This window comes from Anomalospiza imberbis, chromosome 5 (genome assembly GCF_031753505.1).
Source record: "Anomalospiza imberbis isolate Cuckoo-Finch-1a 21T00152 chromosome 5, ASM3175350v1, whole genome shotgun sequence".
In the NCBI taxonomy this organism is placed as follows: domain Eukaryota; kingdom Metazoa; phylum Chordata; class Aves; order Passeriformes; family Viduidae; genus Anomalospiza; species Anomalospiza imberbis.
Window position 1 is genome coordinate 26,111,601 of NC_089685.1, and position 25,728 is coordinate 26,137,328.

The window sequence follows — 25,728 nt, forward strand, 5'->3', positions numbered from 1 at the left end:
TCTTATTAGTTCCTGAGGGAGTTTTGGTCTTAGCTGATGGATTAACTTCATACACTGAAGGAAGCTCATGATGTCTATAGGTGGCTGAAGTCCAAAGCTGTAAGGTGTAGGCACACAGTTGTGGTAATTGGGAGTGGGGCTGTGGCTGAGCCTCATCCCTTATGGGCTACAGCTGTGAAAAGCAGGTGAGCAGCATGGAAGGTAATGGGACATGGAGTGCCCAGGTGCACTGACCAATCACAAAAAGGTAGAGAGGACACACAGGTGCAATGCATGAACATGAGGGGTATAAAAGGTTGGGCTAAAGAATAAAAAGGGTGGCTGCTTGAAGCCTGCTGAAGTGGTGTTGCTCTGTATGGGCTGATGCTTGAAGCCTTCTGAAGTTGTGTGGTGGTCCTCTGTGTATTGTGTCTGTCTCAACTGTGGCATGTGCTGTGACAGTAAGATGGCACAAAACCAGCTCTTACTTTTTTCTGTAATTTTGGTAGCCTTGTGTGTATGGACACAGAGAGGGTGTTTTGAAGGGAAAAGAAAGCAGTCAAGAATGCAGTTAAATTATTTATGGTGAGCAGATGGATTTAGAAAGTCTGCCTGCTAAGACAGAGGCATGACTCTGCAAATCAGGTAAGTGCTTAGTGGTCACAGATAAATCCTCTCCGTAGCCTTGGGACTGTTTGTATTATATGTATGGTGCTAGAGGTATATATTGCATTCAAATTTACAGTTCTTTTTAAGTTAACAATTTCTGCAGTAGACTATATGTAGACTTTATGAAACACTGTATTTATACAGCTGAGCCCATCCTCAGTGGCACACTGCCCTTTCTTTCCTGGCAGGGGGTTTCAGCTGCCTTCATAATCCTGATATTTTGTTTCTTTTTATCTAGGTTCTACTGATACTTACCACTATTTTCTGAGGCAGATTCTTCACTCTATGTATATGATTTATTCATGCCAAGCTTTCTTTGACCTCAGGCAGAATTTTTCCTGGTAAGTCATGAAGAAACAATGCATACTTAGGCTCTCTGGTACATATGCCATTATTAATTTCATGTCTAAATTTGGTTGCCTGAACTTTGGCTGTTACTGCCAATAGCAACTGACCACAAACATTATCCTTAACAGTCACAGCATTACAGAGCAACTGTGACCCCCTGGAAAAAGAAAGATAAGACTCTCACAAACATAAAGCCCTTGCAAACATTTTGCAATAGGCTTTGTTGGTGTAAGGATTAACACATATTTTTAAACAAAAAACATACATGACTCTGTTTGTCTCTAGCTTATTGTTTCATGTGGGGCAAGCTGTAGGAAACAAATGACTTTGAATAATGAATGTAATTGCTATTGTAAAACTATTGTAAGATCATGTATTTCATGACTCTTAGGGCCTTGTGTGTTGTCAGTTTGTGTCTTGCTTCATTTGGTTCTCTGTCTTTTGCAAAACTTTGCACTTCCTAATATCAACCACTAAGTTCATGCTAAGAATTACCCAGGAAAACTAGCTACCTTCTGCTATTCTGAAATGAAATATATGCAACTTTAGACACAGGCTTGGGTTCAAACATAAAATTCAAAATTACTTTTATGCTTCTAAATTATTTTCAATATACCAGGGTTGTGTAGAATTAGGGGACTGCGACACAGCCATTCTGCAGCATGCGGTACCATAACCAGGAGTATACATCTTGTTTATTTTAGCACATATTACTATTGCATTAGAATGCTGTTGACCTGACTGCTTAGCTAATATCAGTGTAGGAGAATCTGATATTTCTCTGTTTCTGCCACATTATTTTTTTTTCAATGGGCAGAGAGGGTCATTCTATTGAAAATTGGGAAGGATTAAATAGTAGGAGACAATGCTCCAGTCTCATTTCTGCCAATGCTCCTGCCAAAATCCTTCTGTGCTTACATTGCCATCTCCTCTTCTATCCATTTGCCTGGCCCTTGGCTGTGCTTTCCCACCCTGTTGGCAATACACAGCTGTGATTGATATTCCGTGTTTGTATTTGCTGGGACACTTTTAACTGCATGGTTCAAGCACTTCAGACTTGTATGTGGAGCTGGTCCATGGACAATGAGTTTCCATTGCTGCAACAACCATAAACTGGAAAGACACTAACTTGGCATCAGTTGTACACCCTACTGCACACTCTGCCTGTGCCAGTGACAACTGGGAGCATGCTGATAGCATTTCTGTTCCTTCCAAACTGTACCTTTGCCCATCACTTAGGGGAGCTGGCCTCCCTTGCCTTGGACAGCAAGCGTTTTGCTCAGTTTGCTGAGTGTAGGTCAGTTACTCAGCTGTAGCTGTTTTTTGTTTTGGTCTTGAGCAATTCTGGTCCCAGAAAACAGATTTTTCTGTCCTTCCCCTTGATGCAGATAGCGAAAGACAAGGCAGCAACACCTTCCAGTAATTCCTTTTCAAAACATGTAATTTTACAAGTCTCTTTTTTGTCAGCATAAAGGACAAGTTCTATTTGTATTCAGTAACACAAAATCCAAATAAAACAGCATAGCAAAACAGAGGAGACAGGAACTTTTTGATCTGCCAGTCCAAATGTTTGCTCTTTCAGGTATGTCCATCATGTAACCTCTTAAATGAACACATTCAGCTGCATTTTAATTCTAGGCAAGTATCTTATTTCCCCCATCTATGGGGGGAAATATATGGAAAGCTGTTTCCAAAGATCAGCCTTCTATTTATCAGGAAAACTTATTTGTGCCTAGCACATATCAGTTTGTCTTGCTGCTAAACCTCACCTTGGCCTCTTCTGTGATGTTTACACTTCTGTGAGCAGCTGGTTTCTTTCTGACCCTCTGTTTTTTAAGGTGCCATGCACATTCCCTGGAGCAATATGCTCCCTTTGTAGTTAGGGTATTTAAATAAATCATCTAATTTAGAAGCCAAGTCAGAACTTAGGTAGGCTGAATGACTGGAGGTGCCCATCTCCTTCCACTGACTACAGGAGACCCTGGTGAATGTGCTCCTGTTTTATGTGTCTTTGTGAAGTACCTGAAGTTCGGCAGCATGAATCTGGGTTTTGGTGCTGTTGCTTGTTGTCTCCTGTCTTGAAGTCTTTCTCTGCACTGGTTCCCATGGCAATTCTTCTTTCTTGAACATAGATGACAGTATTCCAAATGAATCTCTGAAGTGTCATTGATAATTTTCCCATCTCTCTGTCAATTGGAAGTACCCTGTCTGAAATAGTTTGCCATTATGTTTATTTTAAACAGGCCTGAAATTTGTATTGTATTTCCTTCCTCCCTCTCCATGATGTAGAGTTTATTACCACCCTAGCTGATACTTGAAAACTTTTTTTAAATCCTGAAATCCCTGATCTTTTACCATGGCTTATTAAGTCTTACTTTATTTCTGTCATCCTGGACTTCATAGTCAATTCTTCCTAGGCAATATTTAAAACCTCCTTTATAAAGGCTCCACCTTCCAATTTACATGGCAATTTTAAGTTCCATTAACAACCCCTTGTTTCTGGTGTCCTGGTAATTAGTGGCAGCATTAGGCTGCTTCCTCTGAAGAGCAAGAAATTCCTGTCAGAAGTCCACATTTTTGTGTTGCATAGTCACCCACTTGTTGGTCATACATTTGCCAGCTGCCCAAATAATGAGTATTGAAAGGTGTTGTTTCTTAATCATATTTTTGTTCTTGAAATGGAGGGAAATGAAACAATAAGGCTGTTACCATCTGCCATGTAATTGCAGTTCTTTTTCTATTCCATCATTGGCAACTGTTGCTTCTTTGAAAGATTATTATTTAATTACTGCTTATATGAAAGGTGATTTCTTGCTGCAAGTCCCACTGAAGCTGTGGGGAGCTACTAAAGCTTGCGTTCCACAGTCTGATATGCAGACTTCATGCTTCTCTTTACACTAAAAATTGAAAATATGAAGAGTGGTTCGTTGTTGGAGGGAAAAGATTGTTTCAGCTGCTGGCTTACAGAGAGCTGATTAAGCAAGACAGGGAGAAAATTGGCAAGGGTCATTTCCAAGGAAATGGTCTTTTTCTGTGGTATCAAAAGAGACTATATCTACATGGCTTTTGTTCTATCAGAGTCAAAGTGTGGAAGTACCAGGCTGTATGCCTTATGGTTTCCTCAAGGTCAAAATCCTGGCACATCACAGATACTTATGCATTCCTGCCTTTCTCTTCCCCACAGGATGACTGTGTGACTCCCTTCTCATCTCTCTATTCACTGTCTCCAAGCTCTCCCTCACTCCAGGCTTTGTATCCCACCTGCATCTGGGTACACTTTTCCTTCCTCAGTTGGTTTAGTGTCCCTTGTATCCTCTTCCCTCAGAATGGCCACCACGAGTCTCCCCTCTTTCATCCTGCTCCTCTTCTCTTTCACAGACTTATTTGAACACTTGGGACTTAAACTGAGGAGATTGAGATAGTCTCAGTGATTTCATCAACTTTTCTCAGATGTGGGCTGTTCCAACTACTGTTGGAAGTACAGGACATGCTAACTAGAGGCTCCAACTACTGCTTTCTGGTTGACTGGTCTCAGAACCAGGTAATTCCTGCCCAAGGATGTTTGTAATAGTCTTTCAATACTCTGTAAATGATTGAATGCCATGTTGTGCAGTTACCCTATTGCAGGAAAACATAAATAAGCAGACATGGCTGTGAAGGGTTTTTGTAGGCCCTGGCTTCATCTCTCAAAGGTGAGGACTCAAAAGCTGCATTGCCATTTCAAGCACTGATGTATAAAATTAAAAAGAACCAAATTGCCAATGCTAAGTAGTCACCATTTGCTTAAAGAGAAACTATACAGAAAGGCTTTTTCACCAAGGGGGGAAAAGTATATATGCAGCTGGAGCTGGAGAGCTCTTTCCAAAAAAAAAAAAAAAAAATAATGCTCTCAGATGCAAATAGAGAAAAGCGGGTGTGGACAGAGCAGAAATAGGATGCAACCCACATAAAAAACTGCTGTGCAATCTATGGAGTGCAGGGGATGTACAGTACAAGAATGTTTAGATTTTCCCAGTTACTGTCAATGCTGGCCAAAAATAATGACTCATTCAAATATGCTTTAAGAGCTTCATTTTAAAATTAAGAATCTGGACAGACAGGTACTGACATGGAAATGTGCACAACAGTTTGTTTAAACAGTGTCTTTCACAACTAGCTACTCAGTGACACGTGACAGGCCACAGTACTTTTGCCACGTCAGTCGCCTATGCCACGTGTCCCAGCTTTGTCACCTTGGTCTGGGTCTGTGCTTGGCACGCCCACTGCACTGATGTGCCTATGTGCCACACAAATCTCATCTACTCTCAAGCATGTTTCAGACCTGAGGATGCAGAAGTACAAACTCTTAGTCTTGTTAGGCACCTGCTGTCCCCATTCTTTCAAGGTTTTTCTATGGCATGTGAGCAGTTTCTTAGGTTGCTTAAGAAAAGTGAAGTTTTATCTTGAAAAGTGTTGTGTAAATATCCATCTCCAAGAGAAACTTTTGGAGAACACACACATTTGCTGTCAGAAATACCAAATTTCATTTGAGGTCTGTGGGTAAAAAACATGCTGTCTTCTTGATTATTCCTAGCAAAAGAACCTTAAGACAGAAACAGAAAGAGGAAACTGTTTAAAAAAAAAAAAAGGAGAGAGATGAAAATGTGTCCCTGTATGAGTTTCATATTGAGTATTTGCACATGTGTATTCCACATGGGTGGTATCTTCTGCCTCCAGCAGGTTGCTTCCTCATATAAGAGAAAAACACTGAACTTTAGTGCCTGCTGGACCCTCATCACGCACTGAGAAACATGGATGTGGCATCTGTCACACAGGCAACGTGCCTGCAGACTCAGAGATTCCCCTGTGGTCTCCACACCATCATCTCTAATGACTGTCCCCGCAGGCAGCAGCATGGAGGGATTGCACCCCCATCCCTGAGGGGGTTCAAAATGCCCTGTGATGAGAGTGTCATGAATAGTGTAGCAGAGACACAGTGGAAATATCCAGAGATGAGTGCCTTGTGAGCTGCCTGGCTGAGGTGGTAATCACAGTGTGTAGTGCCAGCAGCATTCCTCTGCCTTGAGGTCAGCACCCTAAACCAGTCAGACTGATGCCAACACCTCGCCACACCTGACAGTAATGCCATTAAAACCCAAATCCTCATCTCCAAAAGTTCAGCACTAAAGCCCTGTTCAGACCTTGACTGCCTTTTTGGCAGCCCTGCTCCCAGCCATCAGGCACCCCAGTGGGGATGGGGACTGCCTAAGGACAGGTTGGGACACCAGCCTGCATGTGTTGGGGTCAGGATCAGGCCTTGTAAGGGTTGTCCTTACATCTAGCAGCTCCACTCCAGTAGTTTCCCTGCTATTTCTAGGACAGAGATAGTGGGGTCAGGACTGAAAACAGTATGAACAAGGCTATAATGGAAAAGATAAGATATTGCAAGATAGAATGCAGTACAATGCAGTATTGTATTGTGTAAGATATTGCTGCTGTGGTTATGAAACTTGATCAAATGACAAGGCAGGACAAGGTCATACTATCAGGTTGTTTTCCATTTGTGTCATTTTCGTTGGGTTTTTGGTGTGGTTTTTTTGGTTGGTGGTAGCTGTTTTTTTTTTTTTTTGTTGTTGGTGTTGTTAGAGTTCACTACTGAATTTTGAGAAAGCTCCCTTTTGCCTGGTGGTGCTGGTGAAAGCCAATCACTATTACAGCCTGTATAATAATTCTGCTTCTAATGTTTCAGAGAGCATCTCATTTTTAAAGGAGGCTCACAGAAATGCTCTGTGTTGCTATTATTAAAGGCAGCCAGCACCCACACTGAAGCAGGGAGAGGGGTGGAGCTCACAAGCCTCCAAGTGCCCTTTCCTCCTCCTGCAGGGCAAAGCTGATGGAGCAAAAAAGCCAGAGCAGGCCCCTCATGGATGCTGCGGTCCAGGACCTTCATGCTTTTCTGTGATACCACACATCTCCTGGCGTTTTTGGTTAGCATTGAGAAAATCTGATCAGAGGGCAGTTAGGCACTGTTTTCCTCTTCCTGTATCACAGAATTTTTCTATTTATAATTGTACCTAGAGTTATTAAAATATCTTTAAATCTCTCTAGTCTATTTATATGTTATATAATTAGGGCTGGAGGAATGAGGCATACCCTATAGATCAACAACATACCAGTAATGCTACATGTACCTTCCCCTTCATTTTTTATTTAAAAGCATCTAAGATCAGTAGGATAGCATGCTGGAAATATAAATCATATTTCCTTTTGATGCAATTGTGGAGCTAGGAATAAGGAAGAGAAACACATATTGGAGTAATATAGACCCACGTATGATGAATACTCACTGTAGCTTGTAGTAAAATTTTTAACACAGGTGCTAATAGGACATGATTGCAATTGAGGTATTTAAGAAAGGGTGCTTCTCATACAAACTAACCACAGGAACAATTAGAGGTGCAAAAGTCCACGTTCCTCATGTGCTCTTAGTCACAAAGTTTATTCAACTATGAACAAACCCAGAGGTTGTGCTCTTCTGTTCTGAAAAGCAACTAACCTCATAATTACAGGTTTTTATATTACTAGAGGAGGCTTCTTTTGATCTGCATTTCTTTTAGATAGTTTTGCTTTGCATCAGAATAATCATTGACCTGGGTTGCACAGGGGACATCTCTGACCAGTATAAGTGAGATTTTCTTGCAATAAAGCTCCCTTTGCCCTGAGGGTTGTGGATCTTTAATTTACAGAAGGCAAAATTGTTTGGAAGTCTCTACCATGATTGACATGGCTTGTAGTTACAAAAACCATGTATTACTCTTAACAATATTATCCTTTTTTTAACCGAGCAAGTCCTATAAAACCTTAGAATATCATTTGTTTCCAGTAGTCACAACTAACTCACTAATGGGAAAGAGTGTGATGCAAGACAGATTGATTTCCATAAACATGATTTATTGTTATCTCGTTAAAACAAGCAAGTAACCAAAGCTTGAAGTGTTACAGACTTTTCTGTGAGGATACATTGATGATGAAAGCATATGTTTTTTCAGGACAGGGATTCCTGTTCATTCACAAAGGCAGCAAGACAACTTACAGCCCCAAATTTGACAGGAAACATGGCAAGGAGCTGTGTCTTTTCTCACCACTCCAATTCCTTTTCAGAAGAACACTTAACTTTTGCCTCCTAACCCTTTGTGAGGACACATGCCCACGGTAGCTGTGCTGAAAGGCATGGACCAGGGCAAAACTGGGACTTTGCCACAGCCCCCAGCTCCACTACTCCTTCTGCTTAGTGGCATACCAACATTACCCCCTGGTGGGAAAGCTCATTTCCCCCATATGTTCTTAATTTTGGCCAATAGATAAATAATATGCTTGCAACAAAAGCTTGTAACTGAGGTTGAGACAGTTTTGCATTTATCATGCGTGATAAATCCTGGCTGTGACACAGGCATCCATGCCAGTAAATTTAGCAGCTATATTGCCCTGAAGACTGGTCTGTATTTAGAAGGGTAAATAAGATTCTTTTTTTTCCTCAGTGGTTGCTGACAAAGTTTGTAACAGGTCTAATAATGCTTGTGTCCTGTGGGAAATATGTATGGTAATTTGCCTGTGTAAACACTCATTTCTCCTAAGTAGATGTTCTGTCTGGCTCTGCATGTCCCTTCACCTGTTTTATAAGAACAGTTAAATAAGCAGCTTGCTCCCTGTGCCTCTTCTCACCAAACCAGAAACATGGGTCAAAGTCCAGCAGCCCCGAACCCCAACTCTGATCTTCCTGATATTTTTGCAGACTCTCCCCAGCCCTCCTCTGCTCTAGACTCAAATGTTTTCTCTTCCATGCCATGAAGATCAGAAATTAAAGCTACTTCAGACCTTTTTGGTCATGGTAGCCTGGGAAAGTCATGCCTTCCTATGGTTTTATCTGTTGGTGTTTATCTGTGGCCTTTGCAACTTACATGGTGAAAAAATGACCTTCAGATCCTGGGAAGGGATCCCATAGTTCCTTTCACATTTCACAACTCTTTTTTTTTTTTTCATATCTTTCAGTGTCTACAACTGTGAAGACTGCTTTGCTTGGTTTTTCAAAACAATTTTTAAATGTTTGTTGATAATCATGTTGTCGCTCAGCACGAGAGCTTATTTCTGAATGGAGGGCATGAAGTAGTTTCCATTGCTGCCATCTCCTGGCACAGTTAATAACTCCACACGACAATAACAAAGGTACATTAGCAGGGAAGAGAAATTAAACAAACTAAAATAGCATATAAATTTTCCTGAAGGCAGCTGGTAGATGCCAGGAAAGCATCTTAAAAGATAATACACACCAGAAGGACCACTGCCAGATGGAAATTTCAGTGCTCTCTGGAACTGCCTTTCTTGTTGTAGTATCGATGTAACATCCATGATGATATTAGAAAACATATGGAAAAAAAAATATATTTCTCTGTGTTTTGGTAAGCATTTGACATAATGACTCTGCAATCAATTTTATGGTTTTGCTGAAGTAATTTCTCTGCTTGAAGAGCTCTTCAAGAGCAGGAAAAAAAGAGAACATTTTGGGGTTTAAGCAGGTAAATGCAATGCTTTAACAATGGAAATTACACAAGAAAGTTCAAGGAGAGGTGCAAGGTTAGGAATGTCTTTAACACTTCTGGAACAGATCAGCTGACAGTGTCCATGTAATTGCTGTTGTTTCATAACTGTGGTAAATGAAAGAAAAATTAATATATCTCCTGGAGTTCAGTAAAGGCAAAATAAGAAATTCAGTGAGCAATAAATAAATATCTTTAGGTGCTGTTTTTGCTGCATACTCAACATATTTCACTGCAAAAATAGGCTGTGCTGTGCTTTGCAAAGGGAGCAACTCCATGAGGTGCACAGCTGAATCCAGTGGGAATCCATCATACCCATAGAAAATACATTGAATTTCTGCCCTTCTTTTGTGAACAAAAGCACAGTATTCTGTCTGTATTCCCTTCATTCATGCTGTTTCAGATTTTTTAAAGTTTTGTCATTGCTTTGGCTTGTTTGAGTTCAAATAAATGTTTAATGATTTAAGGATGCAAAAAACCACTCAATGTTTCCCAACATCACACCTATATACTTCAACTAAGCTTCACTAATCCTCAGAAATTCATTATGGGAGAGATGGAGCACTTGATAGCTTTTTGATCTCTTCCATAAGCGTTACTCCATTCATCATCTAGCCAGCTGGCTGTGTCAGCTGCCTTTGGAGTCCCTTTCCCTGACTAAGCAGTGCTGCCATAAAACTGCATTGTATCCCTATTCTCTGCCCTTCCTCCACAGATGTTACTGTTTCAATGGGCATACACAGTCCCTCAGCAAAGCTAAAATACTGCTCTGCCAAGTTCCTCTTGGCCAAGATGCTTCCTTTTTTTTTTTTTTTTTTTTTTTTTTTTTTTTTTTTTTTTTTTTCCTAAGAGCTTCTGTGAACCATGTACCTTTCCCACTCCAAGGACAGAATATCTTTGGTTTACCCTGGCTGGCAGCCTGCCAATATGGCATCCAGGTTTCTGGAGTTAAGAATGGTTTCCATATGATCAGACAAAATTATTTTGGGAACTATAAAATTTTAGCAGTGCACAACACTCTCTGGAGCATAGTAATTTTTGTTCAACAAATATTTTCATCTATAAATGAAGGTAAACCTCAGAAATGTAAAAGTTAACCCTTTAGCTGAGCTATCTTCTTTGCATTGTGGAGGAAAGTAAAATTCCTTGATAAAATGTTCTCTAGGAACCCCTACCCTATGCAATGAATGAAGTATTTTTGCCTGAAATTCTCTATTTTTAATGCAGCTATCAATTGCCATGTGAAATATAGCTGGTTCTCGTGAAACTGCTCAAGAATAACCATGATCAGAATTTGACTTGCTTTGTATATGATATCACTGCTATTCAGAATAAGATAACCAAGGATGCACTTCTTTGCTCTTCTTACAGCCTTCCTAGTTCATGTGTCACTATAAGAAGGTGTGGACAAGAAAAAGAATTAGCACACATTAGAGACAAGTGTGACTTAATGAAGAATTCATGGGGAGGCACAGGATGAGCAGGGACTGCACAGGAAGTGCATTGTGACAGCCATGGTGATGGGCAGGTGTCTGGTGTGATTCAAGGCTGCTTACAGCAGTGAACATCAGATTTATTGCTTTCTCAAAGAACAGATGAGAACGAAGGTACACAGAAAATATAAGATATTTATTATTTGTTTTATCATAACCACTATAAATGGCAGAAATACCCATGGGAAAGCTCCCCTTACCTTTGTCAGAGGCAGATGCCTGGGAGCATTTGCAGGTGGATCACAGCATTGAACAAAGCATTTCAGTGAGCTCTGTGTGTGCATGTGGAACAAAAGGAATGCTGGAAGCACACATATTCAAGTGTAGTGGCTCTGCAAGTGAGGATCAAAGCACATTCCAAAATGTTTCCACTGCACTTACACTGCTCAGTAATTTTTGCATTGACTGCTGGAGGGAAAGGGGAGATAGGCTCCATGAGCAGCAACAGGCTCACCCTTCCTTGAAGGTATTTTGTACTAATGGGGCAAATGTTGTTTTGCTGTTGACTGTTATACCTCTCTTCCATCTAAAGAAGGGACCAGGGTTGCCATGTTTTCCAACCCAGCAGTTTTCCCAGGCACGTAGTTTCATCCATACACAAGAGTTTATTCCAAGTGTTTGTTCTATGCACAGAGTTCCTACAGATCATTTCAAATGATCCTCCTACACATCCTGGTCGCCTGCTCTCTGTCTCTGCACTCGCTCTCATATAACATTGGCCAGATTTCTGCTGTATCTCTTACTCTTTCCCTCATTTCTGTACATCATGTTTTCACTAATTCCTCACTGGTGGTGGTGCTTTATCTTTCTCTCATGCCTCTATATTTTTGGCAGCCCAAGAGGCAACATATGCTCTGTGGGGTTCAGAACTCCACGGGTGCTGCCCTTTGTGCCAGCAAGCACATGCTGTTCACGCAGCAGAGCCATGCCTCCTGCAGTGGAGGAGGGCTGAGCTATCCTTTCCTCTCCTCCTCCAGGGCACTTCCTCAGCCCTCTCTAGCAGTCACCTGCATTTTTTGATCCTCGTAGGAATTAAATATCTTTGAGACTCCTACTGCTTTGGCAGATTTGGTAAAAATAGCAGGATGGCTTCGGGAGTCTTTGCACAGTGGGAAGGCAGATAGGAGGAGAGGCAGTCACTGCAATTATACTACATCAATTCCTTAGAAAATGGAGCTAAAAATTACTTACTTTGAAAAATGGATCATAAGGAACTGGACTCAGTACCCTCTCCTTTTGTCTGCCTACCAGACTTCTTGTCTCTCATCCTGTCTTTGTATCACAAGATCCACAAGGCAATAAGCATATTTTTGCTGTTTTATCTATTACAGTAAAAATAAAATAGTAGAAGATAGAAATACACAGGACTTGGATGGTTTTTTTCCTATATGGCAATTGCTTCTTACAACACTGTTTTAAAAGCCCCAGCACATGGCGCCAATGAACTCCGAACTGCAATATGGTGAAGATGCTGCAATATGCCCCTTGATCTCCTTCCCAGCTGCTCTTTTCATTCCCCTATACCTTTTCGTTTTGGTTTCGTTTTGGTTTGGTTTTGGTTGGGGTTTTTTTTTTTGCTGCAGTGACCTTCTGTCATTCAGCATGCTAAGTCTCCATTCCAAATCTGTTGTCATGGAAATTTGGGCCAGCACTCCTGGGGGACACTGTGCCTCTCTCAGCCATCCCAGTGGCAAATCCTGAGCAAACCTGGAGCATAGTCCCTAGCAATGTCTGCCTGCAACATGAAGCCTGCTGGCACCACCAGGGAAGCACCTGGTGACTGTAATGCAGGGAGACAAACCCTGAATTGTTAAAAACCCAGGGTTTTTCCAGATTTCCCTGCAAATCTGCAAGTGAATCACAGGAGGTCACTATCTGTCTGGCTGCACTGCTTCAGCATTGTTATAGTGAAATAATAAAGCAAGAAGGGCTGTGTTCATAACAATAACATCTCTAGGGGGGTCTGAAGAAAATGAAATGGCTGAAACTTTGCCTTGATATTCTCATTGTCAAGGGACTGGGGATGAGTGACACCATAAAATAATGAGTCAGCTTAGAATTAAATTTTCTTTCTTTTCAGTGTGAACAGTAGGATAAGCAATTGATATTCTTACATGTTGTGAGTGGGACAGAAAGACAGGGGTTAGCTCACACAGGAAGAAAAGACAGTCTTAAATATCTCATCAAGATGAATATATGAAGAACACTGAAAACAGATAAGAGTAAGCCTGTTCTGAGTGGTTTGAAATATGGCAATATTTATGACTGCTCTTCAGCAAATTTGCCTGTCTCAGGTAGCTTGTCAAATGAAAATTAAAATTTCTTTTTCAAAAGTAGTAGGCTAGAGCTTTGATACTGGGTCACCATTTCCACTTTTCTGTTCCTGTGTTGAAGGTCTTGCCTCCTCCTTGCATGTTAAACCTCAAATCCACATAACTCATTATGTTCTGCCTGTAATCCAGCCCTGAGGCGACAAAGGATATTGCTGTTTGCACCTGCTAAAGCAGAAGTGAACCAGAGCCGGGGAGTTTCCCAGAAGCTTTGTTTCTGTTTTTGTGCACTTCGGATACCTGCTGTTACCCTTAGTTTGAACTCAGTAATTGTGATGTTAGGTGAGAGGGCGGATACAGATATCACACAAGAAAGGCCAAGGGCTCAGCCATCTAACTGCAAGCTATTACCGGTGTTGGCCCTTGTAAAGTTACCCATCAAGACTCTCTGAATCCCAAAACTGCCCCAGGGGTAGCTGGAAGCCCCCGAGCAAAGTTCCATCTCCTGCATGGGAGCTCAGCAGAGTGGCAAAGGTCTGCCTCAAGCTAGCTTGTAGTATGGGAAGATGTAAAGTCCTGTCCGACTATTAGAGAGGGTGGGAGGAGCTGATGTGCTCTTTGTTCAGTGTGGGCAAGGTGGACTTCTCACGGGACTTTCTGGGTGTGCTGACCCATCCCAGCATTGGCTGGCAGGTGGGTGCCACGGCAGGCAGTGCCCCGTGGGCACGGCCTGGCAGCAGAGCCACATGGCTGAAGGCTGAAAAAGCATGGGAGACAACACAGGAAAATCCTGCTGGCTGCTCTGGGCCGGACCTGGTAACGAAAGCTGCTTTTGCTTTCTGCCTTCAGCTGCGAGGCCAGCTGATGCCTGCTGGGTGCAGGCAGGAGGAGAAGGTTCCTGCTGTAGCTCCTGGGGTATTGACTAGGAGGAAGATTCCATGTTTTTGTCACTTTGCAAGTCTAACGATCCAAGGACCTTGCCCTTGGATAGGTGGAGAGGTGAAGAAGTAGGTTTACATCAGGCTGGTGTGGGAGCTCAGCAGCTCCTGGGGCTGCCCAGAGACACTGGTGTGCTGTGGCCACCCCGCTGCCTGCTCTCCCGATGTCCCCATTCCGTCTGCCTGTCAGTCTCCAGTGGCAGCACACGGCCAGCCCTGTAGTGTCCAGCAGCTTTCAGCCAGTTCTGTTAGGGCAGGTGGGCTCCTGAGAGGCTTTATTTCTGTGGCTGCAGCCTGACTTGCTCCCCTGTGTGGCCGTGGTGCACATGTGACCCTCACCACAGCTCTCTACCTCACACTGAATTTGCTTTCCCCCTGTGTACGCCAGGGTGGTTCTGATGGCTGCTCTAACGCTGCGGCCTTCTCGCTGCGCTGCCTTTCTTCGTGTATTGCTTGCAGTGCTCCTAAGTGAGTTACTGTCAGTGGGTGCATGAAGCCAGAGCTGTGGAGGGTGTTTGGCTCTCACCTCCCTCCTTGCCTCTTGCCTGGTGTGGTGGCAGCTCTCTCTTTCACTGTGTGACAAATGGCTGCTGGGATGAAGCTGTCTCCTGCTGGGGGCTACACACAAGTGCAAGAGAAAATGAGAGCAAGAAAATGCTGAGGTATCTCATAGAAATTAGTAATTAAACATGCAGCCTTTGAGGCATGGCTCCTGCCCATATGCATGTGTTGAGCTCTGTCAGCCTTTGGAGAACAGCAGATCACAGCTGCTGACACAAACACTCTTCCTGGCTGGTTTAAACACTGTGTAAAGCTGCCCAGTGCAAGGGCTGCTTTGCATTCAGAGGTGAGGAGAGGAACACCTGGCTCTGTTACCGAAGAGCTGTACTGGTAGGAACCCTACCTGAAATGCAACACCCAAGGAAAGTCACAGCTGATCATGTCAAGTCATGTACTTAAGTGACAGGTACTTGGATGCTCAGGCATGTAAGCCTGTACTGCATACTAGTTTAAATTCTAAGGAAGTAATGAGACAAAGAGTCACTGAAACTTGTGTATTAAAGAGAAAAAACCCAATCCTATCTCCACATAATTTCTGATATTGTTGCAATACATTGGATATAAAATGCTACTGTCAACAACTATTAAAAGACTCTGATTTCATCAATTGAACATCCTCAAACCCATTCCCTTAAGGTGCTAGTCCAGAAGCTACTGTAACCAGCTGCTTGTCTTTGGTGCTTATTTCTATGCTATTTAGCCTTAGGATAAGTCATTCAGGCCAAGACTGATTAAAGAAAAGGCCAGGCAGGACCGGGAGCTTCTGTACATGGGAGGATGGGCAGTAGCATGGGAGCAAGCAAGGCCATGACAACCACTGGCTGATCTCTGCATTCACTGGGAAGTCCCCTCCAAGAAGGTGGTGGCACAAGACAGGTAATGTGTAGGAATGGATGAAGAAAGAGCTATTATGACCAATGACATATGCGAAGTTACAGTCTTATGTGACCACTGAGTCAGTGGTTCAACAGGATGAGTTAATTTTGCAGCCTGCTTGGGCAAAGGCGACCCGATGAGTATGCACTGTTTCCTGGCTCAGCTATGAAACACTGCTAATGGCATAGGAACATATGACCACCTGATCAGCAGGGTGCACGGGCAAGGCTTCTCTGCAGTCTTAACCAAGGATCTGCCTCTGAACTTCTCTGCCTGGCTTGATTTATAAGATGTGATGTCCCTGATCCTGCTGTGTACTTCATGATGACACTGTGACTGCAAATACATGCTGCCTCCTACAGCCTGCCAGACTCTTGGCACTTGTGTCCTTTGCCTTGGCCCCATTCCAGGATGCCTGCTCTTCCTCCTCTGCTGGGAGGCCACCTTGATGTCATCTGAGTTAAAATGAGTTCAGTAGCCATGTACTCAGGAAATAGGCTGAATCAGGCACATCCTTCATTACCTTTTCTGGAATTTGAGTTTTGGCACCAAGTTCCCAAAATGTTGTTCTCCTGAACCCACTCTTTTGTAGACATCTGAACCACGTGAGCCACACTTTTGAGTCACTCTTCTAATGATTTAAAACATCCTTCTTGCTTCCCTATAAGTAACATGAAAACCTGCTTTCCTTTTCCTCACTTGCTGATTATTTTTTGTTACTTCCACACACTGACGAGTGAGTGAGAACACTTCAATCACAGCTGCTTTTCTAACACCACCTTTTCTTCTCACTTTTGTAGGTCACACTCTCTTTGCCAGGATGAGTTTCATTTTTTATCCCACCTGTCCCTACATTGTGTTTGAAACCAACCTGCCTGAAATAAAGGTTTAATATAAAAGAAATTGCCTCACAATGTACTGAGAATGCAATTGGGCTTTCATAACACCACAGACCAACAGGGTGCAGTACCACACTGCACGCTGCGCCTTGCGGACACGGCACATGCATTGGCTTATTATATGGGCAAAAAGTAATTTTCCAGTTACAAAACATGAAATTCACTTGGTTGTCCCCAGCTTAACACCTACTTCTCAAGCACATGCTAGCATTCTTAGCTAAATGAATTTGAGTTGGGCATACATAAGAGTGGGCAGATGAAAAAATGGCTTCTTTTGTTAAGGCACTTGTATACTTTTTACCTGCTCAGTGAAAACCCTCACAGCAGCAATTACCCACAGTGTGTTTTCCTGGCTATACAGCCTCAGCAAATAGGCATGAGTCTTGACATACACATGCTGGCTACAAAGGGGATTTAAAGTGATCTCTTATAAATACTTAATACAGGGTAAATGGAGTATAAAGAAAAAGAATTGCTAAGCAGGAGAAAGAGAATGGTGTCTTACTTATGCGTGGCACTTGAAGTCAGGCTGAATGCTTTTACTCTACCACAATACAATAATTTCACTCATGGCTTGCCATTTCAATCTTCCAGCTCAGCTAATACTGCTGCCTGAAAATTAGAGGAGCTGCAAGCCCATGTTTGCCATTTGCATCACAACATTCTGGGGAGCAGGGACTTGGGATGCTGTGGAATGGCATGGGTCCACAGAAAGGCAGAGAAAACCTCTCTGGCAAGGCACTGCTCTCTGTTTATGGTCACGCCATAACTTGCTTGGCATGGCTAGATTCTTTAGTTTCCAGTCTGGAGGTATTTTAGTTTTCCTTGACCATGAGAACAAAGAGCCCAATGAGCCTTTAAGTGAGCTATCTAGAAACTAACTCCCATGATATTTTAATTTTTTTTTCAATCTTCCAAACTCTGAAGGCTAAAGCTACCTATAAATCCCCTGGAAATGTATGCAGAAATACCATGTATTTGGGGGTTTCACTTTCAAGGGGACCACTCATTATTTCTGGGGCAAGCAGAGATCCCTCCAGCAATAAGAGCAGCAAGGCTGGCACAGACCAACTGCTACTTCTGGGAGCAGAGCTCCTGGCTACACAGCCTGCATGGAGGAGATCTTCCTCCACTGTTATACCAGCAGCTGGTGCGTTTGGCTTGTGCACGTATGCTGAAGTTCAGCCCTCCCCTTGCACAGCCCGCTTCTGTGTCTGCTCACACCTGCAGAGAGGCTTGGGTAACCAGCCTGGGTGCAGCCACACAGCCAAAGCAAGCTGCAGGAAGGGAGTCCTGAGCAAACTGTCCTATGTCAATTGCTTCCATCCTGCTTTTGGCAGAGCCTGAAAAGCATCTCCTTTGTGTGGAGGGAGTCCTAGTTAAATAACTTCTCTGCAATGAGTACTTATTGCTACTTTTAAACAGCCACAAGAAACCAACCTTCCTCATATATTTCCTTCATTTTTAGGCTGGGCTAAGGAAATATTTTTGAAAACCTCTTAATGAATAAGGAAAATGGTGATTCCTACTAGCATTCTCAGATATTTGCAAATAACATTATATCCCTAGAATTGTTTTGTTCTGTTTCCTTCCTGGCTTCCATGAGCCAACATTGGTAACAAGCAGAAGACAAAGGACGAGGAAGTGAGAGTTCAGTTGTTCAGATATGAGATCATCCCCAAGGAGAAACAGCCTTCATTTTTGTAATCTCCTTCCTTTTCTCCTCTAACTTATCTTCAGCTTCCCATTTGTTCAGTCACAGTGCACTGCCTGAAGTAGAAAGAAGCCTTTTAGTAGAGTCACTGTAGTGTCCTTCCATCTCTTGGAGTTCCTGACCTTTCCCACCATTTTGTGTCCTACTGTTAGCATAGACTACAGTCAGCAAAACTTGCTGTGGGACCAGAAGGGGAAATAAAAGCACTCTAGAAAAAAAAAAAACACAACAAAACAAAACAAAAAAAACAACCTGTTAGGCACTTTCATATTGGCAGTGTTAGCAAGTTTTTAAATAAAATTTTATAGTGCAGGTACAGGTAGCAGTGAGCATTGCCCAGGCAGATACCAAAGGGGAGAAGGAGTGGGGAGACCAAAACCTACTGGAAAATTTATCCAGGGGATGTTCTGATGATTCAAAAAGCTAAGACAAACAAAAGCTAAGCCTGTTGCTCATGCCTCTTTCCCCTGCTGAGCAAACCTACAGGATTTGGCAGAGAATCTGCCCAAAATGTGGGCAACACTACAGTGGTTATTGGAAGGAAAAGTGCCACAGAACTCTCCTGAGAGCACCAGTGAGATCTTTGGTGCTGAGGAAGTATTTAATGAGGAAGATTGTCAGAATACCAAAGTAGGATTAAAAGGTTCTGAAAACCTTTTGAAAGCCTTTGTACTGTTTCTAAAAATATTGTGCCTTTTTTCCTTCTGTGCTGTCAAACCAACTCTTCAAAAGACATAGTCATGGAGTAGAAGTGGATTAAAATGCTGCTTAAAATCCATTTTGTTTTCTGTTAACTTTTGCTTAATTTATGTCTTACTCAGGTGCATCCATGTTATGTTTTTATGCTTTTGATCCCTAACACAGAGTGTAAAGTTACCCTCACAAAAAAGGAGATTTTAATTGCAAAAACGTGCCACATTGAGACATGAGCAGAATATTTTCAAACTTTTGTTAAAGCAATGGAAGTTCATTGTGTCAGCTCCATTTTTGCCAGTGGTGAGAGGGAAGGCCAGCAGCAGGGCCCAGCTCACACCATGCTCTGCTGTACCCATGCAAGCAAGTGCTTCTCCCATCCCTCAGCTTTTAACCCAGCACACAGAACAGTACCCCCAGAAAGTACCCTCTGCCTTGCAACTTAGTCATTTCTCCATAACAGTGCATTGAATTTCACAATGAGACACAGATGCTGGAAAATATCAGTTTTAAGGTGCAGTTACATTTTCTTCATTACCTGTGGTTTTTTTCATGCCTTGCAACCAGACACCAGCTTTTGTAAGCATGGGGCAGCCCTGACTTGCTGTACCCCCAAGTAAGCCCTACAGCACCCTAGTTGCTGATGACAAACCACTCTGATCTCCTTCTCTTTTTGCAGGATTCTACTCAAAACCTGTAAAAATGTGATGGGGACTTTCAGGCCATCAGTAGAAGAGAGTGACTGCAGTAGCAATACAAATGATTAGGGAGGGTAGGCAAAAAAACGGTGAGGTACCAAGAAGTGAAATAATATTTCTTTTTCTTTTTCTTTTTCTTTTTCTTTTTCTTTTTCTTTTTCTTTTTCTTTTTCTTTTTCTTTTTCTTTTTCTTTTTCTTTTTCTTTTTCTTTTTCTTTTTCTTTTTCTTTTTCTTTTTCTTTTTCCTTTTCTTTTTCTTTTTCTTTTTCTTTTTCTTTTTTTCTTTTTCTTCTTCTTTTTCTTCTTCTTCTTTCTTCTTTCTTCTTCTTCTTCTTCTTTCTTCTTCTTTCTTCTTCTTCTTCTTTCTTCTTCTTTCTTCTTTCTTCTTCTTCTTCTTTCTTCTTCTTCTTTCTTCTTCCTTCTTCTTTCTTCTTCTTTCTTCTTTCTTCTTTCTTCTTTCTTCTTTCTTCTTTCTTCTTCCTTCTTTCTTCTTCCTTCTTCCTTCTTCCTTCTTCCTTCTTCTTTCTTCTTCTTTCTTCTTCTTCTTTCTTCTTTCTTTCTTCTTCTTTCTTCTTCTTTCTTCTTCCTTCTTCTTTCTTCTTCCTTCTTTCTTCTTCCTTCTTTCTTACTTCTTTCTTCTTTCTTCTTTCTTCTTTCTTCTTTCTTCTACTTCTTCTTCTACTTCTTCTTCTTCTCTTTGATGTAAACTTGGCTTCTGTCTATACAGTGTCTGCAGCACTGACACCTCCAGCCTGAAGAATTGTAATGCAGAAACACATAATTCATGAAACACTGTGCTGTATTTGCTAAATCTTGCCTATATCAAGGTATGTCACTCATGCTACATACCAAGTAACCTGGATAAAACATGGAAGCAGTATCTTGAAAGATATTTCCATTGGAAATAAAATACATGATACTAGGATGAGCTTGTCACAGCAGAGATTAATTCTGCAGTATTCTGGATTTACTGCATTAATCATTTTGTGTGTGTGTGTGTTCCTCTTTGGATGATGACTTTGCAGAACAGAAGGAATGAGTTGCACATATTTAAAGCTGGTTTGAATTCTGCTCTGGGTTTCCATCAGCATTACTGTTTTACCAGTTTAGTTATTCAAGTGACAGTGGTTTACATGGAGGATTAGATTTTTTCTATGATTTTAAGCTTTCTCAAATGGCCTTTCCAGCATAAGGTAATATTTGAGTCAGCCGAGAAATAGAAAGATTATGGTATTTTGGTTTATTCTGATGGTAATTCTAGTGGTAATGAAATTATGCTGCAGACATGAAAACCATGATCTGTTGTTTGTATGACCCCATCTATGACCAGGGTTAAAATACCTAATTTTACAAAGAAACTGGACCACCTGAAAGGGCAGAACACACAGGAACTAGATTGTTAAAGATACCATAGCAGATTATTAGATCTGTCTTGTAATTGTTCACCCAAAGGGAAAATTATTTGAAACCACCTCTGCAGACACACAGACATGTTTTAAACCAGTTATCACTGTCCTGTCTTCTGAAGCTTGTACCAAGGAACAGAGATGAGACAAGCTTCTCCCTTGTTGCAGCCTGAGAATACTTGATTTAACATACCTAAATCTGAGTTCTCTGAGTCTCTGTAGTTATGATGTGTTTATTTTATTTGACTGTACATGTGTTTTTGCTGCAAAATTCCCAGAGATCTCCATGACACAGAGAAGTTTGCAGCAGCCTCAGTTCTGGTGCCTTGGTCAGGTTGCCTTATGCACTGCCTTGTGTCAGCAACCTTTGTCCTGAGATTCAACTTTGAACTGAGGAAGCTGCTGGGCAGTTGTTCTCTGCTTGGCCACGAAGGACCATGTTCTCCTCCTCATCTTCACAAAGCTCTTCCCCAGACATGACTTCCTGTGATTGCTTTGTTGGGAAATCTTGGTTTTGCACCTACCACTCATGGCAGTTGCAGTATCTTCCACTTTCCATGCAGTTTTCAACTCCTGAAAAAGTGCTACAAAATACATACTTATTCTAAAGAAAGACACTTTTGGTGTATAGTCTACTAAAGATGTATAGTCTTTTTTTAACATTAGATGTCTGAAAACACAAGCATCTTAGCACACAGCCGTGGCTGCAGACAACCGAATTCAGATGGTGCATCTTCCACTGTGCTGGCTGGGAAGTCTGGGAAGTGTCAGACTGGAGAAAACAAAGGAAAACACAAAGCTAGGCTTGGCTTTGGTACAGCCTTGGACAAGGCCTTTTGTGCTCTGTGTGGAAAAGCCCCTGACAGGGACTGGAAAGGTTCCCAACCTTTGGTGCTACAAGGAGGATGACCTGATGCAGAGAGCTGCTGGGGACAGGTGGCAGTGGCAGGTGGGTCTGTCTGGGCTGGCCAGTGGCACAGTGTGATGCTCTCCAGAGGGGGAATTAGCTTAAGAAAGATTTTGATTTCCTTTTCTCTTCCTGGTGTGGATGTACAGCCTGAGTCATGACAAAGTTAATTTAAACAAACAAAACAAGTGCCTCCTTCTAACACTAATGTGGGCACCTGGCTGTTTTGCGCTGTGACTTGGAGCATGAATGAGCAAGGTTAGACTGTGTAACATGGCTGTACATCACCATGTTTTTCCAACAGTTTACCTGATCAATATTTCAGATTCAAGTTTCTGTAACTGCCTGTAGAGAATCTATTTTAGTCTTATCTATTTCAACCAGCTCAGCAAGTGTTTCAGAGTTTTTTTAGGCATTATCAAGCTGGGATCCTATTTTTTAAGGAAAAAAGAAAAAATGTCTTTCCATCTTTTTAAGGAAATTAGGTCTGAATTGCTACATAGGTTTCAACGTAATTGCCTTCTCTTCCAGATATGCCTTAACAATACCTCTAACACTTAAAGAAACTGGGAACTGGCAAACCCACTGCTGCCAGCAGGGACGGAGGTTGTAAGGAGTTTGAATATTTGTGAAGATCCAAAAGCAAATGAAGTAAGAGGCCTGAAGTCTGGATTCTCAAGCTACAAATGTTTTTTGGTTTTCTTTTTTTCTGGTGCTCCCATGGCTCTGCTTCCCCGTGAAGCAAGCATGCAATGTTCAAAGGAAAAAAAAAAATCTTCAAAAGAGGCAGAGGTAGACAGTGGACTCAAACCTGAAAGGGAAACATCATAGAAAAGAAGAAGCTGGCATGGAGCCTGTTTCCAACAGAAGGGTTTCACAAGCAGTCAGCCAGGCTGCCCCTTGCATCACTTGTTTTCCTGACTTACTTCTAGCCTTGTAGAGCCTGATTTGCAAAACAGCAGTCTGCAAAAGTGCAGAGCCCCTAACTTGCATGTCTGATAGCTGGAAATGCCAGATTTTCAGGGCATTCACAGTAACTGAGGATTTAACTGAGCCCTGCTGTTGTACATGAACTTTTGAGTGCAGCCCTGGGCAGTTATCAGGGCTTTTGCTCATGTCTGGGGATCATTTTGTGTCTCCAACCATAGCAGACTGCTCAATGGGATTAGTATATGAATGATTCTTAAAAAAGGACTTGACAAGTTAGGGTTTAACCTCTACCTCCCTGTCTGTAGGCAGAGATCAGAGGCTGTATTTCTGGAATGGCCCTTTCACACTCTCTTACTGTGAGTGAAGATTTAAAGCAAGGATGTTTAGTCAGCACAAACTTCTAGCAGACCTTACCTTGGCCTTTCCCTAGCACAGACATCTTTTAATGGCTGTCCCAGTTTTAATATGCACATTTTTTGTGACATGCAGGCACCATGAAACAATTGGCACAGCTTGAGTATTGTCTGCAAAGTATAATAGCATACCCAAAAGCTCTTATGTGGAGGTGACGTGGTATTTCTCTACTGAACTGCCTCACGCTAGAGATGTACTCCCATGTGTTTTAAGTTGGAAAGGTTTCCAAATTAAACTCAAAGCAGACCCAAGTCAAGACAGAAAAAAAATGTTTGGCTAAAGACCCTAAAAATATAGCCATGGTTTCACAGTTCTCCTTGCAGAATAGCACAATTATTATAAAGTAGCAAGGATTTTTCCTCCACAGATAATGGAAGATTCATATAAGACCCCATGTATTTCAATGACCTATAGAAATGGCAGAGAGAAGATTAGAAATGATTCCTCATTCCCACTGGGTAACTATGGGTTTTCATTCAAATTCCTCTGCTCCTGTTGAGCAATACCTCTATTTGGAAGAGGCTATTCAGCATCTAGTTAGTAACAACTGCAGAGTATTATCCCATGTGAATGCAAATGAATGTGTATTGGAAATAGAAAAAGGTTTTCAGGATAATATCCTAAAACAATCACTGCAAGCAGACACACAGTGAGCAAAGATGGAGAGCAGGTTCCACCTGATTCTGAAGGTGTGCCTAGGATTCTCACATGATAGTGCACAGTGTCTTTCCCTCTTGCCCAAATCTTATTACCATATACCTATGGTGTACATTGCTCTACTGTCACTATATTTGAGTATTTTAGCATATTTAATTCAAAGAGCTGAAGAAATGCAGTGTAATGCTTAGAAATGCTTTTCATCCTCACAACCAGCATTGCTGCCTCAACTCTTAGGTGCACCCAAGCATGAGTGCTGGAAACTGTGGGAAGAGTGCTTGCCTCCCTCTCCAATTAACAGCCTTAATGACAGGTGCCTTATTGACTTCCAAGTTATTCTGGAGAAAACTTTCCCTACAAGGGCATAGGTTTACACTTGACTCCAGCAAGGAGTTAGACTTTCATGTTACAGTTAGGCTACCCTCAAGTCTCTGCTTTAGGAGAATCCAACAACTTCTGAGCACAAGAGTGTAGAATTGGGCTATCTTAGAAAACATGAGGGCAATACATTAATGAAGTACTTCAGAGAGAGAAGGATGTGGTTTCTGAGAGAATTAAGACAGAATTATTTACATGCCAGCAGGAAAACTACATAGAATTCTACAGTGAAGTAGCTGAGACTAAGTATAAATTGATGATAACTGCCCATGGAGGATGAAAGAACACACCTACCCGATGCTTGAAAGAAGGAGTTGCGATCTAATGTTATTATAATTTTTTTATATTACACCAGACCTAAGTCAAAGCAGAAAAGGTGCTTGTGATAATTTGGAACTCTGCAAATACACATGGATGTATTTCTTATGCTCAGAGCCCAGGACTTAAATAGGATTAAGATGCAAGAGGAAAGAAGGAAAGGGAAGGAAGGGCAAGAATGTAGTAATGTTGTTTGTACTGGTAAATAGAACAGCAAAACTTCCAAATATTTTTTAGTGAGAGCCTAATGAATCATTAAACAGTCATCCCACCCAGACTAAGTCTGGGGAATCACTGCTTATACCCACAGGGCACTTCTGAGCTGTGGTCTCCAGAAATCCTGTCTTTTCCTTAAGAACATGGCACCACGACAGAACTCTTTAGCATATGGGGGTGCTTATCACTGTGGGACAAAGAGCATTGACATGGAATCACAGGACACTTGTCCAAAAAAAAAAAAAAAAATTAGCCAGGAGGTAATATGCAAAACAAATAGAAGAAAATGGCTTTTTTTCTTTAATGTAGTAGTCCCCTAAATACTTTTTTCATAAGCAAACAGTCCTATAAATAAATTCATCTTTTTCTTCTTCAATTGTAGAACAAAAGGCTATCACTAATCTTCTTTTCCAACATGTGAAATACATTCAGTGAGTTCTCTAGATAAGAGAACTTATTTTTTCTCTTTATGTTTGTTTGCTAATTTATCCTTTGATATAAAATACTGGCCAAGTTGTACATATGGAAAACCTGATTAGGATCAGATAAGCTTCTTTGTATTAAAAGAGATGGCTGAACACTGTTTATACCAAAAAAGCTAGTAGATTAGACTGATAAATAGATTTTGTATTTTTGAAACTCTCAAAATTTGCTGTGCAAGACAACTTTCTTGGCAAATTGTTACAATGCAGGAAATACAGTCATACTGATAAATGAAGATACTACAGCGGATGGGGGACTGAAGTCCAGCATCTTTCTGTAAACTGTCCAGAAAAGACTACAATGTTAGA

General features: G+C 41.7%; 1 long non-coding RNA gene across 8 annotated transcripts; it reads left to right on the forward strand.

Annotated features, from left to right (window-relative positions):
* Nucleotides 1–230: 230 nt before the first annotated feature.
* On the forward strand, nt 231–19,802 carry LOC137473890 (uncharacterized). 8 transcript variants are annotated; one of them, XR_010999041.1, is made up of 5 exons: nt 231–393; nt 489–624; nt 887–989; nt 16,508–16,914; nt 16,947–19,255. It is a non-coding gene; the product is annotated as an uncharacterized lncRNA (long non-coding RNA). The 8 variants fall into 8 exon arrangements; XR_010999040.1 differs by lacking the exons at nt 16,508–16,914; nt 16,947–19,255 and adding an exon at nt 19,693–19,802 and having other exon boundaries at nt 321–393; XR_010999042.1 differs by lacking the exons at nt 16,508–16,914; nt 16,947–19,255 and adding an exon at nt 8,768–9,489 and having other exon boundaries at nt 321–393.
* Nucleotides 19,803–25,728: the final 5,926 nt, after the last annotated feature.